The sequence below is a fragment of the Peromyscus maniculatus genome, chromosome 7 (assembly GCF_049852395.1).
Source record: "Peromyscus maniculatus bairdii isolate BWxNUB_F1_BW_parent chromosome 7, HU_Pman_BW_mat_3.1, whole genome shotgun sequence".
Taxonomy (NCBI): domain Eukaryota; kingdom Metazoa; phylum Chordata; class Mammalia; order Rodentia; family Cricetidae; genus Peromyscus; species Peromyscus maniculatus.
The window spans coordinates 61778741-61795084 of record NC_134858.1 but is presented as its reverse complement, the minus strand read 5'-3'; the positions used below and the strand labels follow the sequence as shown (position 1 = coordinate 61795084).

Genomic DNA, 16344 nt, shown 5'->3' with positions numbered 1-16344 from the left:
TGCGCTTCTGACCACAGAGCGCGGCCCCAAGAAGGAGTGTGTCTACGGACTAGTGGGGGGCAGATGAGACTGTGTGCCCCAATTTGCTGAGCTCCACTCAACTCCCAGGTCACCAGCCGCCATCTGCATGAGGGCCACAGTCTCAGCTAACCCTGCTCCTCTCCCAGCATGCCCTGGTGAGCCAGCCTTGGTACAGCCTCCATCACACTCAAGAGCAGCGGCGCCCCAGCACGGGTTCCTTCTCCAGACCCCAAGAGGGTCAAATATTCTTTGCACCCAGAGGCAGCACCCACCAGGGGAGGGAGCCAGAATTTCAGAGGTCCAGGCAATAGAAGCTGATGTTCCATCCTGGTAACCAAAGAGTTAGTAGCTACGCCCTCCCCTTCTCCAACATACAGCTTTGGAGTCATGAAGCACCACTCGGCTCGTCAGAGCATCCTTTGGTCCTCCTGAGCTGGGCCTGGCTTGCGTTTACCCCTCCTGCTTCCTTGTCCTGTATCCCTTTTCCTCCCCGTCTCTTTGCTCTCAGCTAGCCGTCCTGTCTCCCACTGAAGCACCTTTGTGTGTGTGTGTGTGTTATGTGTGTATATGTTCATATGTATATGTTTGAGTATGTAGGCCAGATGTTAACCTCGGGTGTCATTCTTCAACCCCTGTCCAGCTTGTTCTTGAGACAGGGTCTCTCACTGATACCTGGCTCAGTCTCTTGCTGCACACACATGAGGGCCTGAGTTGAAGATTCCCCAACATCCATGCAAGAAGCCAGATAGGGCAGTGCACTCTTGTAACCTCAGCATGGGGGCAAAGCCAGGTGGATCCCTAGAGCTCACTGGCCAGCCAGCCTGGCCAGATCTGTGAGTTCCGTGAGAAACCCTGCCTCAGAAATCAATCAATCAATCAATCAATAAGGCAGAGAGTGATCAAGAATGGTACTCAACATCAAGCATGCACACGCAGCTAATGAGAAGCAGAACCGGAACTGCAATTCACATCCGTGGAGGGAACACAGAGCCAGGAGCTGGCCTATACTTGGGTGTGGCCTTCCTGGGGAAGCCTTTGGAACACCTCCTGCGACATTAGATGGCTGATGATGTGTTGGGGTTTGAAAGGAAAGGAAAAGACACACTTCATCCTCTTTGTTTCCCAAGGCTAGCCCAGGCCCATTGCCTCTCTGGTATCTAGATAGGAACAGGGTGAGGGGTGAAGCTTTCCTGCTTTTTTCTTCTGTAGAACTAAGCCCGGGAACTGGAGAAGCAGGTGACAGACCCTGGCTGGACTGGTCCCTACCCACACCTGCCTCAAGAGATAAGGACATCTCCTCCATCACTGTTCTTCCAAAGCCCAGGACCTCCACCCACAAAGCCAGGACCTTTACCTGGCAGCGGGGGGAGCCGAGAGAAATGCAAAGGTTTCTGGCACTTCTTCCTGCTGCCCCCTTCCCCTTAATTCTGGGAAGAAAGTCTGAATCAGAAAGAATAAAATAAAAAGCAAAAAAGGCTTACTATAATGACCTTCAAGAAAAGCCAACTGCGTTTTACCTTGAGAACAGCAGAACTGAAAGTCTGTATGGACCATGTAAATGAGATGCAGACACAAATGCAAATGGCCTAGGGCTGTCCTGGCTGCAGGAGCTGCTGCCTGCCCAGAGTGCCTCTAGACTCTCGAGGGAGGTAAGGGGAAGGGACAGAGGACAATTAGCAAGGGCTCGGGGGACTGGGAGAGGCTCGTCTAGGGGCGGGAAGAAGAGGCAAGGGACAATCTAAAGGCCTTAGAGGGGACTCAGGACCCAGGGTGTTCCGTGCACTAGGAAGCTTGCCAGCCCTGGCAAGATCTGGCCGTACTGGGTCTTCAGTGTGTGCAGAGACTTATCCAGACATGAGGATGGCGACACTCAGAGACACAGCCATGTACAGACAAAAACACACAAAGTCACACCACAAACACACAGACACACAGGGACTGGCTCTCGTCCTTTTCCATAACACTATGCTCAGAAACAGATAATAGGTACATATTCATAGAAAACACAGGGGTTGGGGATTTAGCTCAGTGGTAGAGTGCTTGCCTAGCAAGTGCAAGGCCCTGGTTCGATCGTCAGCTTGAGGGGGCAGGTGGAGAAAACACATAACACACCAAGAGACACCAGCACTTACAAAGACCCATGAGGAGATACAACCCTCATCTACAGATACAAGGCAGCCAAGCAGGTCTGTCTGGAAAGAAAGATCCAAATGACTGAAACACCTGCTTGACTTGGGAACTTGAACCCACAAAGCAGCCATAAGAAGTAGGGCTGATTATTTAATATTCATGGACAAGGAGAAGAAGGAGCCCCAAAGGTGAGCTGAGCCAGGCATGATGGTGTATATATAATCCCAGAATTTGAGAGGTGGAGGCAGGAAGATCAAGGCCGGTCTCCATAGGAGTCTGAAGCCCGTTTGGGGTCTACAGGACACTGTTTAAAAGAATTAAAAAATAAAAGCCAAAGGTGATGCTCTGATCACCAAAAGCAACAGCAAATAGCAAGAGAAAGAATGAAGTATTTGTTTGAGGCAGTGGGAAGCCCAGGCCTTGCACGTGCTAGTGAAGTCCTCCACCCTGGAGCTACCACAGCCCAAGACACTTTTTATTTGAGGGGGGGTCTCCTCCAAGGCTGGCCTCTAACTTGAGATCCTCCTGCCTCAGACTCCTGAGTGTTGTGAATACAGAGGCCCAACTACGCCCAACCCAAGACAAAGTTTTTTTGTTTGTTTGTTTTTTGGGGGGAGGGTTGGTTTTTTTGTTTGTTTGTTTGTTTGTTTGTTTTTGAGGCAGGGTCTCATGTAGCTCAAGCTAGTTTCCAACTCACTTGTAGGAGGATAGTCTTAAACTCCCAACCCTCCTGCCTCCACTTCCCAAGTGCTGAGATTACAGGTGTGCTCCACAAGCCCTGGTTTTTATGCAGGTCTAGAGACTGAATCTAGGGCTTCGGGGGAGCTAGGCCAGCCCTTACCTACCGAGCTCACCCCATTTTTGTTGATGCCACATGTTGTAGTGTTTCCTCTCTGTCTGTTTCCCTCAGAACCTTCCCGATTCCAGTGGGACAGAGAAACACCTGCCAGATCCTGCCTTCCCACCTGGCGGCCCGGCCGGTGGGTTTCCACCCCAACCTGGTCCTTCCTTGAAGGCTCGCAGGCCTTTTTACCATCCCGTTCTGTCATCTCTGCTGAGAGGACTTGTTAATTCTGGTCTGTGGGTAATCTAATTTGGAAATCTGAAGGAGGAAAGAAATGATTTCCAAATGGGATACAAGACAGGGTTTTCAGAAGCCACCTGTCCCTGGGTGACTGTTCACAGAAAAGAATGACTCTTTCCCCAAAAGTATACAAACTTGAAATGCCACCCTGCCCACTCGCTCCTCCACACACAAAAAGAAATGTGCTTTTTCAGAGCAGAGAATGAATAAGCTTTCTTGCTTCCTGCCACAATGCACGGAGTCATTCTGGGAAGTTGCCACCCCTCCAGGTCTCCATGTCCCTAGTTACCTATAAGAGACAGAACAAGCTAGCTGGGGGGTGGGGGGGAGGCTTTGTGCCTCTCACACCTTGTAGACATCCTGACATTCACCCCACAGTGTTCCCCAGAACTGTGCCCTGTCCCCGGTGACTCCCTGCTAAGGCCAGGGTAGAAGGGCAGCTGAGGCCTGGACTCCAGAAAAAGGCCCAGAGTGAAGCTCACCCACCACCCGAGCCCCAAGCCCGTCCACCTAGGACCCCTTGCATCTGCCTGGTAAGTGCTCCGGGTGAGAAGGGAGGTCAACAGAGAGAGCGGGGCAGCCTTAAAACACCAGGTCTGATTACCAGCGCGCACCCGAGGGGCTGCAAAATGCCAGCTCGCCGGCTCTGAGTGTAGTTCAGAGCCTCAGACTCCCTCTCTGAATTAATATTCATGGGGCTGGCATGCCATTTATTTGCATATGTAGATTATTGCTCATCCTCTGCAGGAAAGAAAAAGTTTGGGGGTGTTTATATTTATTGTATTTATTTTAAGCTCGAGTGATAAAGCAAGCAGGTCAGGCCAGGGAAGGGCAGCTTCCCAGAGCAGAAAAGTAGATCCTAGAGACAGGACCCACAAAACCAACTCCAAAGCAGTCTTTGGAAGGTACCCCAGGAAGCCCCTCCCTCAGAAGACCCTAGAAGGTTACCATTCGAGGTAGGTATCCTGTTTGGGCCTGTCTCTTGAACTTTTTAAGACCTTGCTTCTTTTATTGAAATGTGTGTTTGTGTTCGCATGCATCCGGAGGCCAGGTGTTGGATTTGGGAGCCGCCTTCCACCATCCTCCATTCTAAGACCTCGTCTGAGGAGGCAGCATGGGTTTAGAGCACACACAGTCCAAGAGCTTACTGAACCACGGCACCCCGATGGGGCTCTAGCCCGTTCCCTTCTGGGCTAAACGTCCTACACTCCTGGTGTCTCAGGAAAGCTTCCACGCTGCTCACAGTCATCTGAAGCCACCAGAGACTCTGAGAACCTTTATTCAGTCTTCCCCTCCTGGGCCACTGGCCTCATCCTCCTTTTCCGCCTCAAATAAAGTGTTCACCAAGAGGCTGGTAGTCTGAAGTAAGCAGTTCAAAGTTCTGGGGACCCACTAAAGCAAACATGCAGATGAGACCAGAAACCAGCAGACCAGGGGCGGCGAGAATGGCCACAAGATGCTTAGGCATAAATAGATGAAGGGCCAGCCCTGTTCCCCCACTCCTCGGTGCCCCCTGCTGGCCACTTCTGCTCCCTGACCCCTTGCAGATAGTTACAAGGTGACTATAAACTGCCTAAAGTCTGTTCCCCATATGGGAGGCATTCGTTAAAATTAGTCCCTTCAATTGAGGTTGAGTGGGAAAAAACAGTGATTTTCTTCAGGAAAATAATCTATTCCTGTGGTTTATGAATTCAATAAATATCTGCTGAGAGAGCCAGGCCTGTAATCCCAGCACTCAGAAGGATCAAGAATCCAAGGTCATCTGTGGCTACACATTGAGTTCAAGGCCAGTCTGTGCTGTGTGAGACCCTGTCTCAATAAAGAAGCAAATATCCGTTGAATTGTCCTGTACGCACAAGGCCCTGGTTCAACCCCATCTACTGGCCACAGTGTTGGCCACAAAGAAGGACCCAGCCCACCCCACCTTGGATCTCAGTGAGTTTAGGATCCAACGGGGAGAGGCAAGGAACACCCTGAAATGATGCTGAATCGCACGACCAGCAGCGTCCTATTAAACACAGAATGTGCGGTGTGGGCAGTAATTGCTACAGACGTTCGGGGAAGGAGAGGTCAATACTTCAAGAGCACCGTGGGCACCAGTGCTCAGGGAGGCTCTAATGAGGATGCAGCTCGAAGCAGGCTTTAAAGGGAGGGGTACTTCCAGAAAACTCAGAGAAGAGCAAGACTTGCTGCCTCGGTAAAGAGGCCTAGAGGTGAGGTGTGGAGAAGCCTAGAGGTGAGGTGGGAAGAGGGACCCAGCAGGGGAGGTAGGGAGAGGCATAGAGGAGGTGGGGAGAGGTCTTGAGGTGAGGAGGGGAAAGGCCTAGCAGGGGAAGAGAAAAGATAAGACCTGGGCAGATATGAAGGAGTTCCCGCCTCATCCCGTGAGTTCTCTGAGGACATGTAAGGTGAAAGGTCCATGCGACCCTGCTTGGGAGATATCGTGAAGGAAGAAAAGACAGAAACGTCCCCGGCTGCTTGGCAGTAGCCCCAGAACTGTTCAAGGGGCTCACAGCATGGGTTCAGAGCTCACAGCCACCTCTGCACTGACATTTACACGTTCTCCTTCAGAGAGCCCCTCAGGCTGTTCTGGAAAGGGTGTCCTTCCATGCGTCTACCCCTACACCACAGGATGACAACACAGGAGGCTGGAGTTGTCACCCAATATGCCAAAGGGGATCCCTCAGGCCAGAAAGATAGACCCTGGAAAAACAGTAAAGACAATGGTTGTGCTTAGACATTGGGAAGGGAATGTCGGAGTCACAGAGATACCAAAAGGTGTTGCTAAAGTTGAGTCCACGCACTGAGAATATGGTTCTGCTAGAGAAAACAGAGTCCAGAATGGAAGACGCCTGAGGAATGGCTGACAACAGATTTCACAGTAGTAGTCAGACATCAAGTACTACTAATATTATCCAAGCTGGTGCCGTGTATACACCCGTAATCCCATCACTCAGGACACTGAAACAAGAAGATTGACAGTTCAAGGCCAGCTCAAGCTACATAGCAAGACCTATTTCAAAAAAGATCTCATAAAGCCAGGTAAGGTGATACAGGCCTGTCATCCCAGGATTCTGAAGGTAGAGGTAAGAGCAAGTAAGTCCAAGGTCATCCTCATCCACACAATGAGTTTGAGGCCAGCCTGGGCTACATGAGACTCCATGTCAAAGATACACATCAAAAACCCCACAGTGATGATGATGATGACGACAACGACGACGACGACGACGACGACGATGGTAGTGGTGGTGATGGTGATGATGATGATGATGATAAAATGCAGTTAATGCTGAGACATGGCCTAAGAGGTCAAGACTGAGAACCAAGTAAGACTGTAAGCCAGGAGTCTAGCACTGTGATGGAGTAGCTGAGAGCTGCCTCTGAGTCACGATGATGATATCTACCCAACAAGCACCATCAACCACAAGCCTGGGTTTGTGCTTCAGTGGGTACAGCACTTGCCCAACATGCAAGAAGCCCTGGGTTTGAACCCCCAAACCACATAAACCCAATGTGGTGGTACATGCCTGTAATCCCAGCCCTTGGGAGATAGAGGCAGGAGGATTCAAAGTTCAAGGTCATCCTCAGCTATCTAAGGAATCTGGGACGCCTAAGACCTTGTCTCAAAGCTGCGTCTGTGGTTGTACAGGAAGACCGTATTTTAGCCTGATTTCTTCCATGCCACCACCAAAAAGGAAAAGGCAAGAATAACCCAGGCAGACAGAGCTTTCAACCTTCCTGACTTCAGGGCTAGAGTCTGGGGATATGCCCTAAAGTACTCCCAGCCTGGGAAGCCTGCCATGACTGCTATGGCTCCCACTGGTGGCATGGTCTCCTGCTATAGATGCTTTTCTGGCCATATATCCTCCTCTGGCTCTGCCTTCTGACTCTGTTGAGTGTGGTAGAATCCACCACATCTCCCAAACAGGGTTCTACATTCCCTGATGGTCAAGGTCAAATCTTCCAATCCTCTACTTGTCTTGTATTGGTCAAATGTAGTTCTTGATCTAACTCAGATTTATCTTCCCAATCAACCCCATTATACAGATGAGTAAACTGAGGGCATAGAAGGTTAAAATCCTTTGCCCAAAGTCATGAGGTTTAAAAAGGGGGAGAGAGAGGATTCAAACCCAGGTCTTAAACTCTGTAGCTGACAGGTGCTCGATGCTTCTTTCTCCTTTCCAATTTTGTTCCTTTCTGTGATTCAATAGCCCATCAAGATTGTTCTAGACCAATTGTGGACATCTCTACCCCTTGCCTCTGCTTAGTTTAGGCATGGCACTGGACTCACAAATTCAGTCAAGAAGACAAGAGGCAAAGTTAGATCAGAGGCTGGGAAAGGCTCCCCTCGCCGCCTATTCTGCCTCTGCAGGAGATTTGAGGATGCAACACTTGCAACCATTGCAGCCATTTTGTGACCTTGAGAACAAAGAGGATGAAGAAGTATCTGGATGTTCGATGCTGCTGCTGCTAAGCCACTGAAAGAAACAACCTTGGAGCAGAAATAGCCTAGACCTCTTGTTCCAGGAGACTCCGAGTCCCTTATTGTTCCAGCCAGGAGGGTTCAGGTCTTCTGTCGCTGGCAGCTCTGACACCCTCTCCAGTCAAGGGCTCTTGTCTCTATAGCTACCTGAGTTGTTATGAAAGATAAACGACACATATAAGTCCTATTCCCCACCCTCGCTGAGCCTACCCCAAGGTTGGGCATTCAGTAAAGCTTCGATCTATATTTGATTTTGAATGCCCTCTTCCTCATCTAAAGGTTTCAGTTTTCCCTTTTCTGAGCCTGGCTGAAACTTAGAGGGGTCTAAGTTTCCACCTCACATTCTGACAGCAGTCTTAACATGACTGACCACTGGTCCTCCATTCTCTTCCTCCACCTTCAAGAATCAAGACACCGGCAAGGGACTCACACTGGCCCAGAGAGGCCACCAGCACAGGTCCAAATTCCTCAATATTTGTTCTTTGAAATGTCTTTCTCAATTAGATCTCACCCAAATGTTTGAGTCAGGCTGAACGAATTCCAACTTCCTGCTCCAGAACAGACATGTTGCGCCTGCATAATTACTGCAGCTAGCTTTGTTATAAAAAATAAAGAAATAAAAACATGGATTGCTGTTCCTTCTCGACTGTAAAATAATCAATAAATAGAATCCAGATGAAAAATACCAGCATTTAGGGAGAACAACTCTGTTATGATTCTTTTCTTTGGGGCCTAATTAACACACATGGTAGATGGACCTATCACAGAGTGGAAGAGCCCCCCCACCCCCCACCCTCCACCCCCCACCCCTAGATTCAGCGCCAAGTCAGAAACAGAAATCTAAAGCAGACAGTGTCAACAAACAGATCCAGAACGTGTGCTGCAGACTCCTGGAAGCCTTGCTCTGATCAAACTGCTGTTCCTTTTTGTCTTTTTTCTTTTCTTTCTTTCTTTTTTTCTTTTTGTTTGTTGGTTTTTTGAGACAGGGTTTCTCTGTGTAACAGCCCTGGCTGTCCTGGAACTCACTCTGTAGACCAGGCTGGCCTTGAACTCACAGAAATCCACCTGCCTCTGCCTCCCGAGTGCTGGGATTAAAGGCGTGCGCCACCACTGCCCGGTTCTACTGTTCTTTCTTTCTTTCTTTCTTTCTTTCTTTCTTTCTTTCTTTCTTTCTTTCTTTCTTTCTTTCTTTCTTTCTTTCTTTCTCTCTCTCTCTTTCTTTCTTTCCTTTCTTCCTTCCTTCCTTCCTTCCTTTTCTTTCCTTCCTTCCTTCCTTCCTTCCTTCCTTCCTTCCTTTCTTTCTTTCCTTTGTTCCCTAAGAACACCTTGCATGGCAGCTGTCAGATGAAGCACAGCTAGTCCGGTATCAGGAAAAGCATCTTGCTGAGTCCCTTCTGTCTGTCTTTCCTCCCTTCCTTCTTTCCTTCTACTCTTTTCTCCCTCCCTCGATGTTGAGACAGGGTCTCACGTAGCCCAGGCTCTCCTTGAACTTGCCGCTTAGTGGAGGATGACCTTGAACTCCTGATCCTCCTGCCTCCACCTCCTGAGTGCTGTAATTACAGGCCTGTGCCACCATACCTGGTTTGTTCGGTGCCGAATCTCGAACCCAGGGCCCCATGTAAGCTATGCAAGCACTCGGCCAGCTGAGCCACCCCCGCCCCCGCCCCCGCCCCCCAACCCACTTTCTTTTCTTTTAAATGAAGAAGACACACCTTTCTGGACAACGACCCCCCTGGCCATGAAAGTTTGATGAGGCGCTCAGGGAGTGGATGACTCCTTCTCAATTATAACGCTACTCTAATAAACCCCCACGGAGCCACGGGGCACAAAGTCTGCAGCCATCGAGCGAGCGACACCTATTTATTCCCTAATTACGTGACAATATATTCTCTGTGTGTGTGCTGATGAAGATAAAATATTCCTTTAATTCTACAGCCACCTGGGGGGGTGGGGGGAGGGGGCCTCCTAGAAGCTTGTCCTGGGAGGCCCAGGTACTAAATCACAGCCTTGTCCCAGCCCCCCACTCCGATAGAATCTCCGGGAAAATCAGGCCCTTTCCTCAGTTCCCCACACCTAAAGTATGGTTCCCACAGTGAGAGCCTCAGCATGGCTGGAAGCTGGATGGGAATGGCAATTAGCAAGGCCAGCCCAGGCCCACTGAATCAGAAGCCAAGGTGTGTCCTGGGAGCCCTTCCCTAATGGAAGCATGAGCCCTACTGTCTTCCAGACAGAAAGAAGGGCTTCAGGTTTTTGTGGGGTTTGTTTTGTTTGTTTGGTTGGTTGGTTTTGGTTTTTTGTTTTGTTTTGTTTTGTTTTTCAAGGCAGGGTTTCTCTGTGTACTCCTGGCTGGCCTCGAACTCAGAGACCCACCTGCCTCTGCCTCCTGAGCACTGGGATTAAAGGTGCACGCCACCACTGCCCAGTTTTGTTTTGTTTCTGGAGGAGGGCTTCAGTTTTTATGTTTATTTATGTGTGTGCATGCATGTGTGTGGGGGCACATGTGCACACGTGAGAGTGTGCAGGCAGAGGGCTTGGGGCCAAGCTTAGGTGTCATCCTCAGGAGCGAGCCACCTTGTTTTTGAGACTGGGTCTCTCACTGGGACCTGAGACTCACCCATTAGGCTAAACTGGCTGTCCAGTGAGTCCCACGGATCCTCCTGTCTCTGCCTCCCCAGGGATGGGGTTACAAAGCACACAGCAGCACTGTACTCAGCTCTTCAGGAGGGTCTGGGAATCAAACTCAGGGCCTCAGGCTTGCACAGTAAGCACTTGACTGACTGAGCCGTCTCCCCAGCTCGGAAGAAGAGCGTTTTAACTTGAACGGGGCATAAGGGACGCCTGGATTCTACTGAGTCCGTCTGACCGCACAGCTGTCCCAATCTACAGACTTGAGGTCTACTTACCCATCTGTACAGTGGGGCTCCAGGGCTGGCCAAGCAGCTGTGGGTGCTGGAGTTTCAGAAGTACACAGTCACCTGCTGGCCTCTGTGGAGACCTAGCAAGATCACAGTCAGCATGCACCAGTTCCCTCCTGCCATGCTCTGAGCAGCAGAAACTCTACAGGGCAGCTCTCCAGTGCCACATATAAGGTCAGCAATACAGCTGTCCTGGGTCACCCCTGGCAACCAGCAGACTCTCCAAACCTCATGGTCCACTGTTTCAAACTCTGTCGCCGCGAAGCCCTGAGCCACCTGAGGGGAGGCTGGGGTCGTTTGTTACATTGCCAACAGTTCTGCAGATGGCCTTTAGGTATGTGCCTCCTCTGTACAACTAGACTGTAAGCACAGAGGGGTGGGACCTAGGCAGTCAGCAATAATGAGCTGGAGACTGTCCCTGTCTGATCATGGCTAGGTCCCCGGGCCCAAGGACAACCTGCAGAACTAACAGCTGACCAAATGTCCCCAGGAGGGGAAATGCCCAACTCATCCAAAGCCTGGAATACTCAAGCGCCTAGCTCCTATTACATTTATTTATTCATTATTTATTCTGGGAGCAAGGGTTCATGCCATGGCAAGTGTCTGAAGGTCAGGGGGCAACTCTGTGGGAATCAGCTCTCCTTCCAACCTTTAACTCCCCAGCATCGAACTTGGGTTGTCAGGCTTGGCAGCAAGCACCCTTACCAGGCTGAGCCATCTCATCTGCCAGGACCTAGATTCTAAAAGGGAAGCTGGGAAGGAGCAAAGGAATGCCTGAAACCTGGGGGTGGGGGGGGGGAGGTAACAGCAGCTTCCACAGCTGGGTCCCTGGCCCTAGGGTCACCGAGTCCTGCCTTCTGAGCCAACCCTCACCCTTCACTTCCATAGAGGTGGTGGCTCTGTGAGCCAAAGACTGAACTTGAGTTCTCCTTGGCCCTGACTCTCAAGTCCTTGGCCCACCGCTGGTCCACTGCCTGGGGTTAGCAGTAAAAGCCCTTGTCCTCCAGTGGCAATGTACGAGGGTCACTCAAGATCCTTACACACACACACACACACACACACACACACACACACACACACAATGGTTTCCACTGAGAATGCCTGCCAAGGGTGCCACGCAGGCCACCTGAGAGCCAGGTCTGTGGCACTTAAAAGCAGACACGGCGGCACAGGCACAAACTCCGCATACAGTAGACATGGCTCCTCTTGGAGGATGCTGGGTATCACGGCCGGCCTCTAACCTCCCAACCTCTGTTCCTCCAGCCTGTTCATTCTGCAGTGCAGTGGCCTAACTGGGAACACCTGCCTCGCGCTAAGAATGAGGAAGTCAGTAAGGAAAACCAGGAAAGGTCCCCAGCCCTTTGGCAGGAAGACTGGATTACTTCCCCTTAACCCTTAACCAGCTCTAAGCGAGTCCCTCCGCTTCTCTGGGCTTCAGTAGGCTAGTCTGTAGAATGGGAAGAAAAGGGAAAGGACTGCGGTTATGGGCTTCGATTTCTAGCCGCTTAAACCACATATGAGCAAACATCGAAAGCCCAGTGCTTGACATACACCGCAGGGAAATCCGCCCAAGGAGCAGAAGGTGAAGCGCTGCATCCTAGGCTGGGGCTTAATGTCAGTGCTCTGGGGCACTGAACCCAACCTACTGAGCAGGAGCAATGGCTGGTAGGCGAGCCTCTACGCAAAGACCTCCAGCTTTTTTTGCCGCCTCTACCTGCGCTAAGCCTCCCTCACCTGAGACCAATTCAGATTGCAGTCCAACAAAGACGCGAGGGAAGTAGGAAAGCAGTGAGGGTCGGCGAATCCAGCCTCTGGACTCCGGGAGCCAAAATGCCACCCGGGACAGGCTCAGGCTGTCCCGGCCGCCTACCGCGCGCCACCACCTGGTCAGGACATTAACCCCAGTTTCCCCCAGCAGAGTAATGGGCGCGGATGCGCCGGGCACAAGTACCCTAGCCACAGAGAGCTGGGATGGCCAGGAGCCCTAGCCTCCCGGTAAGCATCCTTCAACCCGCTGGAGGCCCTGCCTCATTGGCTCCCGGAGGGACCAAGAGTGGAGATACCGATCCTAGTCACTTGGACCGGTTTTTCTCGAGAGCATCACCAGCCTAGAAGGAAGCTGACTGGCTTCACGGCGGGGGCTCGCGGGGACGGATCCCGAGACAGGGCGACAGTGGGATGGAGCGTGGGAGTCAGTTCCAGGAAAAAGCAGCTGGGGCTCGAGGGCTCCGGTACCCGCTACGCCGACACTCGGCTCTCCGGGACTGCAAACGGATGGTGGCTCCGTCCCACTAGCGACCTTGATCCCCGCAAGGAACGATTTTTATCTATTTTTAAGTCTTTTTTTCCCCCTAAAAATTAAGAGAATAAATCAAGTCTAAGAGGAAGGTGGCCCCGCAGGGCAGCCACGAGGACCACCCGTGTCCCCAACCTGCAACACTACCGCCTGCGATTGGGAGAGAAGTTAGGAACTTCGGGACAGCCACCCACGAGTGCAGGAGGAGAGACTCGCTTCTCTTTTAACTTTGGGTGTTGAGGTCGCCGCCGAGGGTCAGAGGGATGTCGCCAGAGGCAACCCACAGGACTGCAGAGCATCCGGGATTCCCTCAGAGAGAGTAGGGGGGAGGGATAAGGGGGAAAAAAGTGAACCCACGTTGCGCGTGGCACAGGCTGGGCTTGGGCTCAGCGAGGACCAGCGCGCCGCCCCACAGCTCTGCGACCCTTCCCGGGCTGGGAAGATGCGAGGCGGGGCGCAAGTCCGGTCCATCTAGGGTGGCTCCGGGCCGGGAGTCCCCAGATTCATGCAGAGCTGGCAGGTTCCTTCTCCCGGACACCCGCACCACGACTCTTAGGTCTTTCCCCGCACGTGGAGGCGGCGGCCGCTGCGTCCTGACTGCGGCCGGAGGACGCGCGCCTGGCCCACTCCGGGGCTCTCCACCTCTCGCACGGACCCAAAGGCGCTCCCGCAAGCCCAGCCATCCACCTTCTGCCCCTCACCAAACTCGCCTCCTAGAGCCCGGACCCGACCGGAGCAGCTTGGCGATCCACGGAGCCGGTGGAAAGTTAGTCTTGGAGCTGCAAAGCCCCCTCCCCTGGACTGGAACCCACATCCCCGGCCCAATGCACCCACAGTGTTCCGAGGCTCCTAGTCCCCGCGGACCCCACCCAGCCATCTACCTGCTTCCGCGGCGTGCCCAGGGCTCGGGCCAGCCAGCCGCGCGGTCCTGTGCCCCGGAGCCGGAGAGGCTTCAGGATCCCCGGCAGGAGCGGGAGCTGCGTACAGCCCCGAGCCGGGCAGCCGGCTCCGGGCACTGAGAGCGAGTGAGCGAGCAGGAGGCTGGAGCCGCTGCGACTGCTGCCTCGGCAGCCCCCACCCCCTGCGTCCCTCGGCCCCTCCCTCCTCCCTCCCCTCTGCGCTCTCCCTCCTCCTCCTACCTCCTTCCTCCCTCTTTGGTCTTTTCAGACCCTGCGATCGCGCGCGTTTGCTCGCTCTTTTTTCTGGCTTTCTCTCTGCCGGTGTCCTTCTTTTATTCTCTTCACACTTCCCTACTCTGCATCCACCCCTTCTCGTTCTTTTACCGGGTTTTTTCCCCGCTCCCTCTTTTCTGCATTTCTCTTGTTGCAAGCCCTAGCAGCTATCTCTTCTTTCTCTCTCCTTTTCCCCTTTTTTCCTCCCTGATGGATCAGAGTGGCCTTCGCACCTACCTATTCTTTCTAGAAGCTCCGGATCGGGGAGCCAGCCAGAATCGAAGGGAACCAGGAGTATCTCCAAACTGCTGAGGATAGAGACCCGGGAAAGGCAAGAAAAGCGAAGAACTCAATGTGCAGAACTGGCTGCTCCGAGCCACACCTGGTGAAGTTGCAGACATTGCCCCAGAGCAAGAACTTGCCATGCTGTGGTCAACTCCAAAGGCTGGTCAGATCAGCTCTGCTTCCTGCAGCCTGAGACAGGGCTTCAAACCGGAGTTAGGGGGTGGGGGTGCGTGTTAAAGACAGGGTGCCAGAGGCCTGGCACAGCACCCAGAGCCACGGGGAAGACTTCAGTCTGCTGCGACACCTTAGACTACAGCACTCCTAGTTTGGCCAGGCAAAGGGAACGCCTGCCCATTAAGAGTGTCACAGGAGGGGTTGGGGATTTATAGCTCAGTGGTAGAGCGCTTGGCTAGCTAGCCCAAGGCCCTGGGTTCGGTCCTCAGCTCCGGGAAGAAAAAAAAAAAGTGTTACAGGAAACCCCTTAACCCCCTACTCCTCCCCAACATGTGAGGGCCTCACTCTTGCTTCCCGGCTTGGGGTGTCGCTTTCTTCCCCTGAACTCAAATCACACTTGGGGGAAGGTGGCCTGCACCTGGAAGAATTGTGCCAATAAAGCAGGCATATTTGTGGCTTTGAGAAAAGCCACTCGGCACAGGTTCCTATGCAGTCTGAGGAACCAGCTCTTTCCCCAAGAGTATCAGCTGTCATCTGCCCATTGCAGCCCAGCGGGGTTCAGAGAAGACGGAGGAGACCCGCTTTCCCCCTGGCCCACAACAGGCAGCCCTGCTCTGGAAGGACCAGATTAGGCTTCCAAGCCTGATTTCAGCCATAACTCCTGAAGCTCCGGTGGCACCCTGTGTGAGGTGAGATCTTTCTACGTTGGGGTTTCAGGCCCCACAAAACTCCACACACACACCCCCAGCAGTTCCTTGCGTTGGTATATCAAATCAAACAGACAGCCGATGCCGGCCGGGGGGGGGGGGGGGGGAGCTTGTTATTTACAACATCGAGGCAGAGCTTGTGGCCGTGCCTGAGACTAGGGTGAGGCACTTAGCCAACAAGTACCCTGCGCTCACACCACCCTCCTCAAATCCTGCACCCCAACCTGCACCTGTACCCCCTCTCTAGCTAGGTCTGGCCCTCCTATGCAGGGCTAATTTTCTGGCTGGTATATTCAGTTCCCCATGTGACAATCAAGAGACTGAGTTAGACATTGAAAGAGTTCCCATCTCCATAGCCTGCAGGGTGTGGGTTTCTCACACTGGGAGGCCAGCTCCACTCACTGTGACACTGGGAAAAAAAGTCACTTAATCCCTCTAGCCTCAGTTTCCCTGTACTAACAGTACCATAAGCCCTGGGAGGATAGTCCAAAGCCCAGTTCCTGGCACCGTGAGTTGGTGGCACTTGGCCACTGTCAGCAGTTAATATTAATTTAATTAAAATTAAACTAGGCTTTGCATGTCCTCTTCACATTCGCTTTTGGGTTCTGAGCCCCTCTACCCTGCCTCTCACCCCCACTTCTGGGTGGTAGCCACCCATTTCTAAGTGGGTTCATGGATTCATGGGGGCGGATGGGTCTTTCTGGATAACCATTGTACTCAAAAGCAACACAAAGCAGGCCCTCCCGCCCTCGCATCCCTCTGCTGCACTCACACACTGCCTGGCAGGAATTGTGTGTCTAAGGATTGCTGGGGGTAGGGGAGGGTGCCTGGTTTTCTGCCATACTCTAAAAAGCCGCATGGATCTATAAAACCGGACCTTCCCTGCCCAGATGGCAGGCCTCCAAGAACACATGTCACAACAGAGCCAGAAGCACTTTTAGCAAACATCTCTGGGAGTCAGCTCGGGGTCGGCGGGAACCCACAATCCATCATTCACTTGCCAGGAGAGCCCGCTCGCAGAAGCCCGTGCTAGAGGCTTTACAGGGCTTGGCCTGGTCCAACTTCTGTAAGTTTATT

General features: G+C 52.5%; 1 protein-coding gene across 25 annotated transcripts in view; it reads right to left on the bottom strand.

Annotated features, from left to right (window-relative positions):
- Megf11 (multiple EGF like domains 11) overlaps positions 1-13943 on the bottom strand; it is a 337954-nt gene extending 324011 nt beyond the window's left edge. For 24 of the 25 annotated variants that reach the window (XM_076576500.1, XM_076576505.1, XM_042281110.2 and 21 more), the window contains exon 1: positions 13811-13939. The gene's annotated coding sequence lies outside the window, so the exon portion shown is untranslated. Of the gene's footprint in view, positions 1-13810 lie in introns of all 25 variants that reach the window. The other variant, XM_076576504.1, reaches the window with a different exon arrangement.
- Between the last annotated feature and the right edge of the window lie 2401 nt (positions 13944-16344).